This window comes from Haliotis rufescens, unplaced genomic scaffold (assembly GCF_023055435.1).
Source record: "Haliotis rufescens isolate VD_foot unplaced genomic scaffold, xgHalRufe1.0.p SCAF_18, whole genome shotgun sequence".
Taxonomy (NCBI): Eukaryota; Metazoa; Mollusca; class Gastropoda; order Lepetellida; family Haliotidae; genus Haliotis; species Haliotis rufescens.
Window position 1 is genome coordinate 5,917,848 of NW_025963868.1, and position 13,812 is coordinate 5,931,659.

The window sequence follows — 13,812 nt, forward strand, 5'->3', positions numbered from 1 at the left end:
TTTAAACTGCACGCTCTTTGAACGCATAATCTGACATTTTTTTACTTTGAAGGGATGTCATGTGATGGCTGCCGGAAGTGCTGCCGCTGTATGTTTACATTTGGCAGATTGTATTTATAGCTGTGTCAGTAAAAAGGGAAAAATTAATGTTGTTTATACCGGTCTGTTAAATAAACTCCGGATCCCCGCGCAACTGTCAATATATCTTCTACACGATCCTTGATACATCATTTGAAAGTAGCAAATATATTTTAGCATTTAAAGTATTTAAAAAAAAAGTAAATTAATAGTTTTGAATATTGTAGTTCCTACGGAACTTCAACCTCTATTACATCTTTGCCATAAATCCTGTATTTTGGCTTCAGTCACACTGACTAAAACTTTCCGATTTTAAACAGACGTCCTCTTCACTGTTAATCACACAATTTGTTGTTCCCCACATAGCACAATAGCAACACAAGCTATGACGTGCATAATGGCGGGAATCTCACTTCTCTTCTGTGTGTGCTCGAGTCAAAACCTTTTTTATAGTTGAAACGATCTAGCACTTAGAAGTAGTCACATGGTCACAAGTCTAAGATTATTCTAATAGTTTAAGAAAAACAGACACAGTAAGTCAATAATAATAGTTGCTAGTCGGAGTGAGATCGTACGCACGTGAGTATAAGCTGGCGTGAGGTGCATTGTAGGTAGTAATGGGAGTCTCCCCTTACTCCTGGCTGTAAGAAGTGTGGTCGTTCATGATCACAGCAGATCCTCATCATACCTGCTGGAAGTGCAGAGGGGTCATATGTAAAAAGGAGGCTAGGTGCGAGCGGTGTGCCAACATCTACGAGAGCCTACTAAAAAGTTATCTGAGGGTGTAACTAATACTAAAAGGCGTGAAGCAGCCAAGAAGTAAGTTGAAGTTAATGAAGAATTGACTGACAGCTCTGGCTGAGAAGAGTTCCCAGGTCAAGAGACCGCATGGGGCACAGCCATTTGTCTTTGCAACACACGCGGCCGTAGTGCTTACCACAGCCGACCGTACCGACCAGTCAACCATCCAGACAGCCGGGCCAGCCAGCTGTCTGACCAGCCGGGTATTAGCTCGCAAGCTTTTCCCTACCATGAGACACGATCAGTTAAATCTTCGTTTGGGTCCAAGCAGGGTACCACCAGGCCCGACATCCCAGCTAAGACACCGTACGGTCGCCGCACGGATCCTATGGCAACCCAGCCGACCATCCAGGCGACCACTCAGCTGACAGTTAAGACACCGCACGGTTACCACACGGACTTCACCGTAAACCTGCTGACCATCAAGCCGAATGAAATCCGAATACTATGTCAGTCATTAAAGACAAATAAAGCTGCTGGTCTTGACGCGCTTCAATATGAACATTTAAAGCACGGTGGAAACCAGTTATACTTTTACCTATCGATTCTGTTGAACAGAATCATAATATCTGGTTACATGCCAAAGTCATGAAAAAGTGGGACTGTTATTCCAATTGATAAAGGTGCCGGAAAACCAAAAACGTCACCAGACTCCTATCGAGGAGTTACTCTATTGACTGTTATCTTTAAGTTATTTGAAACTGTAGTTAGCAAAAGACTACCTGATATTTATAACTCTAAGTCATTTCCAGACTCACAGCAGTGCGGATTTCAAAAGGGCCTTTCATCCTCCAACGCTTCTTTTCTAATCCAGGAAACTGTACACCATTATCTAGAAAGAAAAGATAATGTCAAAGTGGTCTTTTTAGACAGTGCTAAGGCCTTTGACACGGTGTGGCACTCTGGACTTCTCTGGAAACTACATCATCTTGGCATAAACAAAGCATTATGGAAACTGTTTAACAACATGTACAGTGGAATGACGAGTTGTGTCTCCGTAAACAATACCAAATCTTACTGGTTCAAATTGGACAGAGGTGTCAGACAAGGCAGTGTTTTGTCTGCCAAACTGTATTTGGTCTATATCAACGCTCTCCTTAGTGAACTGTCATCATCTCACAAAGGAGCTATGGTCATGGATTTGCATGTTGCCTCACCAACTCAGGCTGACGATATTACTCTCATTAGTCCCATCACATCATACCTACAAGAAATGATCCAGATATGTGAAACATATAGTGCAGAATGGCGATTTTCATTCTCAGCAGCCAAAAGTAGTGTAATGACATTCTCAAGTTCTAAATCAATGAGCCCTTGTCATCTTTCACTATACAGCAAAGATATACCCGAGGTACCTTGTGCCAAACATGTTGGAATAGAACTGGATCACAATATGAATTCTTGGGACAGAACCATAAATGCCTGTTCCAAATCGAAAGCAAGCACCATGGCCCTTCAGCGACTAGGTTGTGACTGTAAAGGCCTCAATCCACTGACAAGTTCGAAATTGTTAAAAATGGATGCGAGCTCTGGTCAGTTTTAAAGAAAACGGAATTAATTGCATTAGAACGTGCTCAGAGATTCTCTGTAAAACTTGTTCAAGGCCTACCTTAAACAACGCGAACAGATATCTGTAACACTCTGATAGGATTCTATCCAATTGAATCTTACATCGATGCTAAAAAGTTGCTGTTTCTGGGACAACTGTGTAATAACCCAACACACTACCTGAGCAGAACATTGTTCACCACACGCTTATTCCTGCTAAGAAATGGATGTTCCAAAAGGTCTCGTGGCTTTGTACCAAACATTGTTCAGATTCTACAGAAGTACAACATTTTTGAGCATCTAACAGCATTCATGGACACAGGGCAGTTTTGCAAACCATCACTCTGGAAGAAAAAGGTCAAGAAGCAAATCGAAGAAGATCCTGAATCGGAGTGGCAACAGCGTCTACAAACAGACCCGGACCTACACCATTTTTCAAAAATACACAACAAAATCAAACCTCACAAAGCATGGAAAGTTGCTAAGCATTGGCCCTTACTAAAAGACTCCTGCAAATTTGTTGTGGACATGTGCGCACTCTGGCGGCCAGGCAAAGTACATGGTCACTGCGAACGTTGTGACAAAGGTTATAATGATCTTCTGGTCCATATGATATGCCACTGCAGAGCATCAGAATTCATCAGGGATCGTATGTGGTGTGATATTGTCAACTGTTGTCCAGTTGAATTGAGTGTTACCTTAAACTCCATGTGTGACGTTGACCTAGTGTGCAGTCTGTTGTCATGCACACCTCCTGTACAAGCGAGTGAAGAAGACAATGAGCTGTTTGCAAGAACTGTGATCCAGAACATACACCAACTGTGTTTGACACTATATCCTGACTCTTAACCTAATCTTGTTATTTCTCTTGTTAATATCTGTATAACCGTAATGAATTGCATGTAACTTTCCTATGGAGGAATAAAGTTGATAATAATAATAATGCCGGAATCCTGGACACCAGCGGACGATGAACCGAAAGAGGATCACGTGAAGTGTACGGAATATTACGAATATCCACGAAACCCATGGCCACCCGGAAGCGGAAGTGGAGGTTTTTGAAGAGATTAATCAGGCTGAAGACTCACTCCATCGGAATTATACGAAGGGATATACTTTGTGGAACTCATCGAGGAGTTATATCACTTCATGCCTGTACTCCGACCTCATGTGACAGAAATTCGCCACCTAAGATGCCAGAATATGGGTGAGGTCATGATCCTACATAATCTCAACACATCCACCAGACGTTGCCTTGGCCGAGTTATGCAGGCAAGATAGTAGACCAGATGTCGGAAAGCCTACTCAAGCTAGGACATGATGAACGACTACCCTTTCCTCCATTGAAGCAGAAGTTGTATAGCACACATGATGCTCCACTTCCGGATTATCAAAGTTTAGACGAAGACTTTATGAAGCTAGTACACAACCCTAATAATACTGTCACGTTACCTGCTTCATGGATTAAGGATCCGTCCTCGGTATCCAGATATTCTATGGACATCGGTACTTATATCAAGTGGTTTGTCACTGTAATCAGACACATCATGTAGCCGATTCACAAATACAGTGGATGTCCGATGCCTACACACGCAGTGAACGAGACACCACGCACCATCGTTACCTGATATAACAACAGGAACGCTTATGCGATGAAAACGATTTCAGATGAAGGAATTGTTTTATATATTCAACCTGTCCTAGGCGATACATTGTCGAATTCTTGCTACGACCGCTCCTCGATACAGAACGGGTGCGCCTATACGTCCACTAGGGATTTGGCATTGGTTCGCTGACAACACAGTGTTCCACGTTTCGTCATGTCCCGACACGAGCAGACTGACGTGGACGAGCTGACTCCATCAGTTGTCGGATGGAAGCGAGACATATTCCCGGGAAACACACCAACCTTGAAGACAGCTTTTCCCGCCAAGGGAGTATAGTGGCAACAGAATGGATCTTACATCCCCAGGTCTTTGCTTGGATGACCACGTTATTGGACAACATTTTCCATTGTATTGCAGACCTTTCGGTCTATACTATTACATGTTCTGATCATCTGCCAGTACTATTTTCCTTCGAAAATTTATTTTGTGACACCACTACATTAATAACTGAAGAAATAAGATTTCAACCTGTCCCAAGAATCAGACAATTACGTGAGAACAAGGAACGACTTGAACAACTGATGGCTCAAGATAGCTTCAACAAAATTGTGGATGACTTTACAACTGTTTGGAAACCGATATTAATCTAGCTGTTGCCAAGTTAAAGGACATGGTCCTTTTTTGTGCATCAAATATGGGAAAGATATCAACAGGTAAATCTAGACCTCGAGAGCAACCTCCATGGTTCGACACACACTGTGAAGATCTAAAGGTACAGAAAAGCCGGAAATTAACAAAGTTTAGAAAGTTTTGCTGCAGTGAAAATAGACTGGAATATATTGAAGCAAAGGACAAGTTCAAGAAATGTTGTAAAGAGAAGAAAATCGCTCATGAGAAGAAAATAGCTTCGGATATTTCTGAGGCCGCTGTAGGTAAAGACTGTAAAACATTTTGGACAGCATTGAAACATGCTCTCGGCAAACATTCTTCGAACTCAAACATTTCTCCAGACAAATGGTTGTCTTATTTCAAATATTTATTGAATCCGGAATTGAGTGTAACATGTGAATTTGGGACTATAGTTACAGACTTTGTATTCTGTAGAAGATTGTATTCCTAACTCCTTCTATAAACTGTCACAGCCATATTTTACACCGTACTTGAACATTTTATTCAATAAGATATTTGATACAGGAATATTTCCTGATAATTGGAATATGGGCTTGATCATCCCATTATATAAACCTGGAAATACGAAGGACACATCAAATTACAGAGGAATATCCATTTTGAATACAACTGGCAAACTATTTACTACAATACTAGAGATTAGTTTAAGATTATGAATGGAAATATACAACTTGATATCTGAATCGCAAGCCGAGTTCAGACAAGAATATTCAACTACGGACAACATTTTTACTTTGCAATCTCTTGTTACTAAATGTCTCTCTAAACCAAAAGGAAGATTTTATGCTGCCTTCATAGACTTTCAAAAGGCCTTTGACTGCTATAAAAAAACTGCTATATGCCCTACTCCAGAAAGGCTGTCATGGTAAAATGTATGTTATTCTTAAAAGTATGTTTAGCTCTGTGAAAGCATGTGTTAAAGTAGATTCTGGTAAAACAGATTTGTTCGAAACAACGGTGGGTGTTAGACAGGGCTGTATGTTGACCCTGATATTATTTATTTTCTTAATAAATGATCTTGTCACTGAAATGTACAAAAATTGTCAAAATGGTATATTTATTTCTCAAGATATTGAGGATTTGATGCTGTTGCTTTTTTGCGGATGATGTTGTACTCTTTGCTTGTAATGTTGTAAGTCTTCAGGGGCAATGAGATACTTTAGAAAGTTTTTGTTTTAAAAAATCAGAAATTGTAGTTTTTAGAAATGGGGGTATTATAAATCGCTTTGAAAAATGGTACTATAACGGCCGTTTATTAAAAACAGTTTCATATTATAAATATCTGGGGGTAATATTTTCTTCTAGACTGATTTGGACGAAATCATGTGAGAACCTGGTAGCTCAGGCTGTTAAGGCATGCATCCCAGTTTATAAATTATCATTCTCCACAGCTTGTAAAATATTTGATTGTAAAATAAGTCCTCTACTTTTATATGGTACAGAAATTTAGGGGCTAAGGTTTTATGCATGTATAGAGAAAGTTCAAACTTTATATTTTAAATATTGTCTTGGTGTAGGTAAATATGCCTTAAACACAGCTATCTTAGGGGAAACTGGCCTCCACTATATGTTTGCCCAGAGTCAGATCAGAGCTACAAAATATTGGCTAAAATTATTGCACATGGGATCAAATAGATATCCTGTACAATGTTGTTACTTCCATAAAAAGCTAGATGAGAAAGGTAAGCACAGATGGGTGACAGATCTTTAAAATTGTTTATATGTTAATGGTTTTTCATATCTCTGGGACTACCAAAATGTTGGTGATGTAAATATTTTTTTGTATCAATTTCAGGAAAGACTAAAAGATGTTGCCTCTCAAAATTGGTTTGCAAAATTGTCTGCTTCCAAATATTTATCTCATTTTTCAAATGTTAAATCTTTGCTGAATGTAGGAAAATTTATTGATTCTTTGCAGGATAAATCTCTCAGAAGAACATTTTGTAAATTTAGAATAAGCTTACATAATTTTAATGTTCAGTTTCTACGAAAAAAAAACTCAGATAATGAAAATAGTGTATGTAGATATTTTAACAAGGGTTGTATTGAAAATGAAGATCATGTCTTTCTCACTTGTGATTATAACCAGAAACATTATATTACTCAACTACAGTATATGTATGACAGTTACCTGTCACTTCAAAATATTCTTATCTGCAAAAATGTCAATGTAATAAAACTGACTTCTGTATACCTGTATAAGATATTTAAATTTAGAAAAACGTGGCTAAATTTATATTGTACTGACAATGTAATATAGGCAATATGGACTACATTACCGAAAAAATCTGTCTGTTATTGAAACATCTACAAGAACGATCAACTCAGGTTTATGTCAGTCAAATTCCCGTCGAAAGGGCTCACCAGATCGATGCGTTATCAATGGATTGGACGGATCTATTTGCATACGCATTCTCACCATGGTCTCTCCTAGACAAGGTCATCCACAAGGTGGAGGAGCCGGATTCCATGATAATCGTGATAGCACGAATCTAGACCAGCAGAACGTGGTTCCCCAGATTATTAAGTTTACTAATGGAAGAACCTCGCCAGTAACCTTGAGATCTGTTATGACAGCCCAAATCCAACTTTTTCCACGACATCCTGCCCAGCCTTCATCAGGAAAATAAGTTTCGACATGGGACGATAGAAGGTTACAGATCGGCTCTTCAATCTGTACTTCAACATGACGGACTGTCAATGGAAACCACCCAATTCTAAACAGACTAATGAGATCCTTTCTACTAGAAGATGTTCGCACACCTCATGTCTTTCCCCAAGTGAAATTTATCTGTTGTACTATCGGCACTTTTAATGGAACCTTACAAGCCCATGGCTAAGGCTACCTTACTCCAAAAATCAAGGAAAGCATCCTTCCTCCCAGCCATAGCGACAGCAACAAGACTTTCAGATCTCCATGCCCTGGACTATTCTAGTCTCACTCATGATCAACATTGGACCTCAATCACTCTAAGATCGCACCCAGATTTTGTAGCCAGAAATCAGTCTACCATATTTGGTCTGTTGGGTCATAGACACAATACCATTCCTGCATTGGGACCAACAGTGGATCACCCAAACATACATTTATGTCTTATCAGAGCTCTCAAGTTCTATCTCTCGGCTACAGACCCACATAGATGCCATCGAAGGAGACTCTTTAAATCCTGCAAGACTCAATCCAACAAGTACATCACCAAGGCTATGATAGGGGGCTTACTTAAGGCTACATTTGCAGTGAGTTATAAGCAGGCACAGATTTCCGACCCACGTCTTGGATCCTGTTCGGCTCATGAGAGTAGAGCCCTAGCAACGATTCTTGCTTCATGGACATCTGTATAAGTAGAACAAGTTATGTCTAGCTGTCAGTGGACCTCACAAAACACCCTTGATTATCCTGTCTATAAAGTGTAGGATGGATTAGGAGCACCTTGTGTATTAACTGCTTCCAGTGACCGGAAGTGACGTCATCACCGGAAGTGAGATCATAACCGGCAAATACGTCAGCACCGGCTTTAGCAGAAAAGGTCTACCTAATCAGTAAATGACGTCTTTGGTAGAAATAGACCAGAAACGATTTCATTATTACCAACCAGATCTGCAAAAATAACGGTAATTCTAGTGAAAGTATCACATATTTGACTGATTCTTGAGACATTCTGATTTTCACGTCCTCAGGGGGAATTTCGGAGGAAATTATCTCGAGTTATGCTTAGAATCAGAGAATAATGGTTTTCAGAAGAAGTTATCGTTAATAACACAGGGAGTAACTAGAGGCAGATCCCACCGGGTCCCTCTGGTATATTCTGGCAAAGATGTAATAGAGGTGGAAATTCTCCTAAGAATCACGAACAATGAAATCATTGTTAATAAGTCTAAGAATACTACCTCTATTACATCAGAAGTACCCCCACCCACCTTCCGAATTCATCAGCCAGTAGTGGTTAGATGTGGGAAAAGAAGAGAGATTCCCGCCATTATGCACGCCATTGCTTAGTTTGCTAGTGTGCTATATGGGGAACTAATTGTGTGATTGACAGTGAAGAGGACGTCTGTTGAAAATCTGAACATTTTAGTTAGTGTGACTGAAGCCAAAATACAGGATTTATGGCAAAGATGTAATAGAGGTAGTATTCTTAGAATTTTTAACAATGATAACTATTGTTCGATGTTTTAGAGTATTTGTCAATTGTGTTGATCTTAGTAGCAATTTTGCTGTTATTGATGGTGACATGAATATTTAAAACTCAGGTGAATCATGTAGTAAGATAGTAATTGAACACTCAAGTCGCATCCAAATACACTGACAGAAAGGTAATCTGTAGTGCTAACGCTTATGCTCCACATATCCAGAATTATTAGTATGAACACTGACTAAATGACGTGAAGTTTCCCTTAACACACATGCAGTCATTTGAATTTGACTACATATGTAAATGTTACGATACTCTACCTATCCACACAAACCTAAGCCTGAGGCGATAGAGACTAAGGCAATAGATATCACATCATCATGAACACATTATGTATTCATTATTGCTTCATTTTATTGAGAATGATCTGTAAAAAAACACTTAACGTTGAATGACGTTGAAGGACGATCATTCACTGGAAAAGGAGATGTGTAAGTCAATGTAGAGAAATATAAATAGTTTATTTATGTGTAAAGTGTTACATAACCTGTGTATATTTACATAACTTGGACATTTCTGACTAAAGTAAATACAGGTTTGTTTAAATCAGTCAGAATAAGTTTGTAATATCAATATCTAAAAAGTGTGTGTCTTAAATCTTCATAAAAAAGACATGATATTAAAAATGTACTCCATATTCCATAATTTTGTCTTTAAACCCTTCAAAACATTGTGGACCAACTCAAAAAAGGTTGGTTGGTTGAGTTGTTAAAACGTCCACTTTTTATGGAAAGGGTTCAACATTTACATCTTAACAAAGCTAAAATTCGACGGTGGTCCTTATATTTTTTATTAAAAACCATAGATTAAACAACATTAACTTACCTGTAAGTACTAAGCTTGATGCCATTTACATTATACCGGTCATTCTATATGTCTCTGCTTCTTCCTTCATCGTCATTTAGTGAGAATATCACTGATACTTTTTTTATTTTTTGTTTTGGGAGAGGTGAATATGTCATTACGATTATTGTTACACGCAGACCGCATCTGTTGTCTAGTGGTAGAGCGTCAGGTTCAGGGTTCGATCCCTGGCCGCATCATAACGAAATACGTTAAAATATGGTACTTGTTACCCTGTCTGGTGCTCGGCATTGAGGGGCTAAAACAAGGACTGGTCGGATCGGAGTTAGTATACTGCTTCTAACTGCGGCATGGTATCTAAGTGGCCTAGCACTACAAATCGGCATCAGTCCAGAGTCCACACACACACATACACACACACACATACCTGCTTAGTTGGTTGGTTGGTTTGTTGTTTAACGCCGCACTCAGCAATATTCCAGCTATATAACGGCGGTCTGTAAATAATTGAGTCTGGACCAGACAATCCAGTTATTGATATCATGAGCATCGATCCACGCACTTGGGATCTGCATCAACAAAGTCAGCACTCTAAGTGCAATAACCTTGGACGCGACGTTCAACCCCATGTCACCTCATCTGCTACGGCCAAGTCTTACAAGAATATTTATCCAAGAAGTTTTATGATTGTTGAACATGTAAATATGTCTTGCTCAAACAGTAACGGGTATCAGACCCATCACTAAGCTTTAAATAGAGCCTAAATCGTGTATATGTTGTTTAACAACTGGTGACATAAGACCCATACTCCAAAATCACTGTAAGATTAAATGTAGTCAACTGTTAAACCGTTGTATTTAAAATCAAACTGTGATCTGTGTTGGAAAAGGTTTCAGAAATTGATAACATTCGTTTTCCTCCGATTAACTGTCAACTGTCATCTATTATACAAGTCGGTTAGCATATAATGTAGTGAGGCTTCAATTGAAACAAGATCTCATACATTAAAATAGAAATAATAGAACCATTAACATGTACACCACACTTCACATCGTTAATTGTAAACAGATAATGTAGATGACAATTTGCAGCCAAGCTTTACACCAAGGTTCACATTGAAACGTTGTGTTTGAGAGTTTAACTGCACACTGAGCATCAACATACTAAGACTGTACTGCATTCATTTTTATTCAACGGACCCCAATTTTTCATAATTTGTAACACAAACCGTGTCTATATACAGTATCAAATGCCTTTTTGAAGCAGACAAATGTAACAAAAGTATGCTTTTTCTCTGTTTTGTAGTCTCGTTTGGCCTGAAAACAATTTTGTTCATCTGCTAATGATTCGGTTTTTCCTGCTACTCTTCTCCAAACCATTATCTGAATACTAATTGTTTTACATCCAAGACTCAGCAACATTATGAGCTTTCCTGAAATGAAAATTATAAAAGTGCGAACAATAACAGTATCCTATATACATGTTGATTTTCTCAAAGGTACAATCTTCCAACCTCCTCTCTTGCAAATGTAGTAGGAATTAAATTAATGTTTAAAAAATCTATTGTGTATATTATGGAAATGTTGAGATTGATGGAAACCCTTGACCTCAGTACTACACAATAGGATGGGTAAAACTTAAATATGCAAAATATGAAAGAGCATAATGATTGTTTTGATAGTATTGTGAATGAGAATGACTTTCACAGCTTTCTGTGACGAAAATGTTATGTCAACAACCAAGACCCTGTTGATGAGAAAGTTTAGGACAATTCCCAAGTACCGCTTATTTAGATGAAATCTCTCAGGGTGCCTTCATTGACTATGTTTATTCTTGTAGTTATTGACTTGCAGACCTGCAGAGGAACAATTTCATCTGCAAATGATAAGATAAAGATAACATATCAGTATTAACACTTCTTTGCCCATCAAAGCCCAGGACATGGACAACTAACATCCTTGTCTCAATCCATAGCTAAAAAATCAGTTTACCCTGCATTCACTGAAATATGACCGTTTAACCTTAAAAATATTCTTAAATAATCATTTGATTCGCCCTTTAACCACCCCATGCCAGAAGTTGCATAATAAATAATTTTCTTACCAAATAAGTAAATGAAAGCGCAATAAAACCGACCGCACCTTTGCGATATATGTTTCTGGAGTATAGTTTTGAGTATGAATGTACTATATATTGTCCTGAATCCTATTCGAAATCCTGCTTCCTCATTTGCTATCCGATCTTTAACGTCGGCCCACAATATAAAGCTGTTACAATCTTTTTATTTTATTTTTCAAAGTTTTAGGTTTCATAGTATTAGTAGCATCAGTGATTCTGAAAGAGTTATTTCTGAGTCCATGTACGAAGATTCATCGACTGAGTTATCATTAAGTTCATCAGATTCAGAGGTAACAAATTTAGATAATCCAGCATACTTTTTACCAAAACCTTGACACAGTGATTGTACATGCCATCCCAACTCTTGCGCTGTGATCGGACTTGAGTTGTACATTGACTTACACGAAATTAAAGACCAGAAAGTTACTATCATTAGAAATAAATGTTTTTTTGCAGAGACAGGTTAGATGTGCCATCTGCTTTATCAATACACGTCTTTGTAATATTTCCAAGCTACTGGGTATGGCCGTCTGTCTACACTCACCTTACTTGCAAGCATGAAATACAAAGAGCCGTCGCAGTAGCAGTCGCACGGACATCGCGTCATTGATTAGCATACCAGTTACTCTTTGATATATGATTATATGCTTGCTCACATAAAACCTTGACACACTTACTTGCACTAGATTTCGTCATGTTTTCAAACAAGATAACATCATTATCAATGAGGCGTCAGCTGACAGCAGAAACCCATCACGGTCGAGACTGACTGGTTACATCAGTAAGGAGTATAATCATCTTTGTGCTCGTCATTCCAAAATATATCTGTGTTTCGGTGGTAAATAATTATCTATAGAACAATTGGTATATGTACTGAAAGAGAAAATCTAACAGTTGTTTGATAACTCAACTTAGTCGCTAATTGTAAATGAAGTGAAATATGGGCTTTAACCTCGCGTTCAAGATTATTGCACTTACAACGTGCATGACATATGTGTTTGTGTGTCAATGTGTGTGTGTGTGTGTGTGTGTGAGATGCGCCAGGCAGGGTAACAACAAGCACCATCTTCTAACGTATTGTGGTATAACGCGGCGGAGGATCGAACCCATGACCTTCCGCTTTCCGGGCAGACGCTCAATCCACTAGAACACGGAGCTAACTGTATGTCAGTAGCAATCACATATCATATGTTCAATAGGCTTGTGCCATTATCTATTATTTGTCCAATGCTTCTATCCACTCCTATCCTACCATTACATATTCTTAATCCAGTTAATTTATAGAAATCTAATAGGGAACGTCCTCGAACATTTATGACACTGTCTTGTGAAACTCTCGGAATGAATTTCGCATTCACTTTGTATTGTAGATTTTCTTCGATACGAATGTGTGTTCTGTCATCGTTGTCAGAAATGTCGTAAATCGACTCATTTCAATCTTTTGCATTAATAACTCCCATTACAATGAAATGGCATCTTGGATAATCCAATTTAATTTGTGTAATGCCCTTGCATCAATGTCCATCAGTGGGCATGCTGAATGTAAACTGGCGTCAGCTGGGGAAAAAAACACTGATGATATGATATTGTTTGTTTGTTGTTTAACGCCACACTTAGCGATGTCTCTATAAGTGAAACCCTAAACCGCACTACCGTAACAACCGTTGCTAAAGATACATACGGATAATTCTTCATCACTTATTGAGTTTCGCAGGTATTTAACCAAATTAACCTTGACGTAAATATATTCCCTAAATACTTACAGTATGAATTAACTGTTATTTCTTTTTCATTCTAAACAATTTCTCAATGTTTTTTAAATATCATCTTTCATCCCCAAGTGTCATAAAGTGATCCAGTTTTCTTTGTAAATCTACCACAGTGTCTGCAAGTAAAACAACATCATCTGCAGATAATAGAAGATCAATTGCTTCAATAGTTTCCCAACAAAGTTTTCTATGAATTTCACTAGC

At 38.4% G+C, this 13,812-nt stretch overlaps 1 protein-coding gene across 1 annotated transcript in view; it reads left to right on the plus strand.

Annotated features, from left to right (window-relative positions):
• The window catches only part of LOC124118441 (deleted in malignant brain tumors 1 protein-like), a 196,527-nt gene that overhangs the window by 118,006 nt on the left and 64,709 nt on the right, over positions 1–13,812 (plus strand). The window lies entirely within an intron of this gene.